This window comes from Helianthus annuus, chromosome 15, assembly GCF_002127325.2.
Source record: "Helianthus annuus cultivar XRQ/B chromosome 15, HanXRQr2.0-SUNRISE, whole genome shotgun sequence".
NCBI lineage: Eukaryota > Viridiplantae > Streptophyta > Magnoliopsida > Asterales > Asteraceae > Helianthus > Helianthus annuus.
Window position 1 is genome coordinate 53,620,744 of NC_035447.2, and position 5,390 is coordinate 53,626,133.

At 33.6% G+C, this 5,390-nt stretch overlaps 1 long non-coding RNA gene across 4 annotated transcripts; it reads left to right on the forward strand.

Annotated features, from left to right (window-relative positions):
• Window positions 1-1,283: 1,283 nt before the first annotated feature.
• LOC110942355 lies at window positions 1,284-4,442 on the forward strand. 4 transcript variants are annotated; one of them, XR_004882099.1, is made up of 10 exons: window positions 1,284-1,456; window positions 1,538-1,591; window positions 1,664-1,851; window positions 1,930-2,062; window positions 2,151-2,350; window positions 2,435-2,750; window positions 2,886-3,016; window positions 3,677-3,762; window positions 3,855-3,916; window positions 3,992-4,442. It is a non-coding gene; the product is annotated as an uncharacterized LOC110942355 (long non-coding RNA). The 4 variants fall into 4 exon arrangements; XR_002594776.2 differs by having other exon boundaries at window positions 3,677-3,745; XR_004882098.1 differs by having other exon boundaries at window positions 2,151-2,346; window positions 3,677-3,745.
• The last annotated feature ends 948 nt before the right edge of the window (window positions 4,443-5,390 follow it).

Genomic DNA, 5,390 nt, shown 5'->3' on the forward strand with positions numbered 1-5,390 from the left:
GTGGTATGCATAAAATTATCTCAATATGATATGATATTATATTTTTTAAACTAAATATTGATATGTATTGGTTTCTTTTAATTTTTACATTCCACATATTATGGCTCTTTTTTTAAACATATAATTTGTTCTGAGAAACTCTTCATGTAAATAGGACCCATAGAGACTAGAATTGAAGTACCAAGTTGCATAAAGAAACATTAAGAACTGAATTGGACGTAAAAATCAAATCAAACTCATTATATTCGGAAAAAGATACAACGAGTTGTTAAGAGTGATTTTTTTTGCAGCTTGACAGTATGAAGATATTGGGCACTTAGAATCAAGTGATGCTAACGATACTTAGTGTAGGTGTCGTGAAAGCAATGAGTAACCAATTGCTTAGGTGGTGGTATGCCTGTCCACGCTTTCGACTATAGATCACATACCATGTGATTCATCAGACAACTGTACCATATAACATTTGCATTCAAGAGTTATTGGAGTCAGATGAACATGAGAGACGGCTCAAGTTCAACCCGACAAGAAATTCAACGATATTTCATAAACCGACTGTTGGTGATTTTTAACTACTGGCGATTTTTTGTAATTATGAGTATTGTCGTTTGATAATAGGTCTTTGACTTTGACTTTCCGTTTCAGTTGCAAGTTGGTGTGAATGCAAGTGAGCTTGAGGACCGAATCTTCCAACATTCAGCTGGGTTCAAAGTCTATCAACTTTTCTAAATAAAAATACCAGCTTATGTTCGTTTTTCGTTTTTGAGTAGGTTCTTTTGATCAATAAAGTTCGGGGCTGATAAAACCGAGAAAGAGAAGTTCCAACGAGAGGAATGGTTCGGTCACATGCTACGATTCAGAAACGATGCGATTATTATATTGAGTATTATATGCCTCCAGCTTCCTTTTGAATTGGCGTATGCACATTGGTATGAGATCATTGGATCCGATATGATAAAGTAAGCATGTGATTTTATGTAAAAAAAACTTTAATGCTACTGGAAATCAATTTGGTTAAGATTTAAGATTTTATTTAAGGTTTGGGTTAATGGCAATTTACCTATTTGCCATTCAATACTTCACACAAATTGAGGGGAAGGTGTTAGTGAAGTTAATAAAGCGTGAAAAAAACGAGAGCTCTGAATATAGGGCTAACACTTTGATTTACAAGGTCAGAACCAAACTTTGTATTCTTTTTAATTCTCTCTGATTAACTATATTAATATATAGTTAATACAATATTAATACATAGTTAATAGTTAATGTAGGTGATAACGTTAATGTAGGTGGTTGTATGCATCTCCACTCTTTCGACGATAGATCACATACCATGTGATTCATCAGCCAATTGTTCCACATAATATTTGCATTCAAGAGTTATTGGAGTTAGTTGAACATGAGAGACGGGTCAAGTTCAACCCGACAAGAAATTCAACGATGTTTCATCTCCCGATTGTTGGTGATTTTAACTACTCGCCATTTTTGTAATTATGAGTATTGTCGTTTGATAATATGTCTTTGACTTTACTTTCCGTTTCAGTTGCAAGCTGGTGTCAATGCCGGTGAGCTTGAGGACTGAATCTTCGAACATTCAGTTGGGTTCAAAAGTCTATCAACTTTCTAAATATAAATACCAGCTTATGTTCGTTGTTCGTTTTTTGGGTAGGTTCTTTTGATCAATAAAGTTCGGGGCTGATAAACCGAGAAAGAGAAGTTCCAGCGAGAGGAATGGTTCGGTCACATGCTACGATTCAGAAACGATGCGATTATTATATTCAGTATTATATGCCTCCAGCTTCCTTTTGAACTGGCGTATGCACATTTGTACGAGATCATTGGATCCGATATCATAAGGTAAGCATGTGATTTTATGTAAAAAAAATTTAATGCTACTGGAAATCTATTTGGTTAAGATTTAAGATTTTATTTCAGGTTTGGGTTAACGGCAATTTACCTATTTGCCATTCAATATTTCACACAAATTGGGGGGAAGGTGTCGGTGAAGTTAATAAAGCGTGAAAAAAATGAGAGCTCTGAATATAGGGCCAATAGTTTGATTTACAAGGTCAGAACCAAACTTCATATTCTTTTTAATTCTCTCTGATTAACTATACTAATATATTGTTAATACTATGTTAACATATAGTTAATAGTTAATGTAGGTGATAACGTTAAGGTAGGTGGTTATATGCATCTCCACGCTTTCGACTATAGATCACATACCATGTGATTCATCAGCCAACTGTTCCACATAACATTTGCATTCAAGAGTTATTGGAGTCAGTTGAACATGAGCGACGGATCAAGTTCAACCCGGCAAGAAATTCAACGATGTTTCATCACCCGACTGTTGGTGATTTTTAACTACTGGCCATTTTTTGTAATTATGAGTATTGTCGTTTGATAATAGGTCTTTGACTTTGACTTTCTATTTCAGTTGCAAGTTGGTGTGAATGCCGGTGAGCTTGAGGACTGAATCTTCCAACATTCAGCTGGGTTCAAAAATTTATCAACTTTTCTAAATAAAAATACCAGTTTATGTTCGTTGTTCGTTTTTTGGGTAGGTTCTTTTGATCAATAAAGTTTGGGGCTGATAAAACCGAGAAAGAGAAGTTCCAACGAGAGGAATGGTTCAGTCACATGCTACGATTCAGAAACGATGCGATTATTACATTGAGTATTATATGCCTCCAACTTCCTTTTTAACTGGCGTATGCACATTTGTACGAGATCATTGGATCCGATATCATAAAGTAAGCATGTGATTTTATTTAAAAAAAATTAATGCTACTGGAAATCAATTCGGTAGGTCTCTTTGACTTTGGTTTTTATTTTGACCACCATAATGTTTTTTTAGCTAATAATTGCTTACTTCTCTGTTTGTGAAGAAACAAGAGAAAACGGGAAAAGGGAATGGCAGCCAGAATATCTTATTTTAATTCTAGGGTTGAGAAGGAGTATTTTAAGCCTCTATATTCCGCCAGTGTTGGTGATGAACTCGAAGATGGGCTCTTTGATGGTAACATATTTAAAGAAAATTGTTATAATTAAAAGAAAAGATTTGTATATGCTTTAACACTCATACCGATACCGAGCTCATACCTAGGCTGAGCTGACTTAACACACATCTTAACGCTAAATCTGAAAGTTATATAGTAAAAGTTGTTTTAATTAAGTTGTGTTGTAAATTTTTTTTTTTTTTTTGCTGTACCTAATAATATGCGTTTGAGGTCGCAAATTATTGTTTTGGAAAGTGGTTTGTGTCAAAATGGGTAATTTTAGTGCTGGTCCAAACGCGTTGGATAAAGCCATTCTTCAGACGCCATTTTATCCATTTTCTTGACTTGCATTAACTAATTCGCATTAGTATCACTGTTATTATTATTATCCAACATTTTTAATAAACGGTTTTAACACAATTTATGCATGCCTTTAACCAGTTTTCTTTTTTTGGTTAAATATTATAACTCCACCCATTTGACCCGTTAGTGATTAAACATAACATGTTTTTTTAGTTGGTCAAATTGGGTAGATTTGAAATTATAAAAGGAAAATATGCATCATACCACGATTTTCTAATTATATGCAATACATTTTTCATTCGTTTACTTTTTATTCGTTAATAGCTGAATGACTAATCATGAATGTGTTTTTTTATCTTCTTCGTTTTTGTGAATAGTCATGAATGGATTCAACCCGTGTAACTCAAGTTTCTAACTTGATCTCCTCTTTGGCGTCATAGTAGTTGGTACTAATACTCGCATTGTAATAAACATAACATATTTTAGTTTTTTATTATTATTTTTTTAATTTTTATAAAATGTTATGCTCATTGGTATATATATGTCTATATTTAGGTGGGATAATGGGCTGGTACTGAAGATGGAGCTACTATTATGCACAACATGGTTGTTGAAGGGTAAGTAGTCATGAACACCCTTAAGTTGGATTAGTAGCTAAAATGGTAATGATGATTGGTTAATCTATATGGCAGGTCGTCAAGCGCTGGTTCCATGAACATAGTGCACACACTGGTCCAGCAGTTGCAACAGGGAATTACACAACGATATGGGTGTACCTACTGGCGCCCACACTTGGAGTCCTGGCTGGAGCAGGTGTGCAACCACGTTAAGCTTGAAGCTTCAGTTGTAAATGCTTTGATCTTCTGTTTTGAGTGTGGTTTGATGCCAATAAAACAGGAAGTGATGTTGTGTCCCTCCACATCTGGTGTGGAATATAAGTTACCTGTGATTTGTTTTTTTATGGTTTGGCTTTTGTGTTGATTGTTTCAATAAAGAAAAACATGTGTATTTAGTTACATAATACTATTAATAATACCTAAATGGTTAATAAACAAAGATTTTGCCTTTAAAATCTTATCTTTTTGTATTTAGTTACTATTACTAATATGATTTGTATATTTATATGAAGACATTAAGATAATATTTATGCATATAGACAGTGTTCTTGGAGTTAATTGACTTTGCGGTTTCATGAACATTATCACCACTAAGGTGTGGCCATACAACCACTATGAAGAACGGTTCAGTCTAATTGGCTAAGGTTAGTACTAATGTGCATTGAAACACCACTATACGTTGACTTCACTCAATTTGAACAAATTTTGCCTTTGACCTTTTCTGAGCCTCAACAGAGATGCTGAGATTACGGATCATGGTACCGACGTAATGGATGGTGGTTTGGAGGGTTGATAATGTTGATTGGCGGTCATTGCTAAGATGACGGATAACGATATTGACATAATGGATTGCGGTTTGGAAGGCGGTCAACGTTGATTGACGATTCATCTTTTTTGAGGTAAATAAAATTCACACATTTTTTTGATTTTTTTCAAACGTTATTCGTCTTTTAAATTATATATACAGTTGTGTTTAACAAATTTTAAATATCTGAATCCGTGAGTATTCATTGGTGATAACTTATCTATTATAAAGAAAAATAAATACGACGTTGTTTGTTCGGCCTATTTGATTCTAATACTCTAAGTTGGCTTTAACTATGCCTATGACTACTAACTATATAGTATATCCTAAATTCAACAGTTCCTTTTCATAGTAGACATACCATTATTTAATAGTTCGTTACTCAATGCCCATTATGATGTTGCCTTTTTATGACAATACAATGGTTTTACTTACTCAATGTCCATTATGGTGTTGCCTTTTTTATGAACTAATCTTTTGTATTTTGTTCACGAATCAAAATCTAGACCAATCAAAGAAACCAAAATTCCAAACTCTATAAAATAAGTTATAGAAAAAATCAGGTAAACAGGTGCCGCATTTTGTAAACATAGCTAATCATATATTTACTTTGTGACATATCGTATATTTGTGTAATTGTAATGTCGCTCTTTTATTTATTTTAGTTAT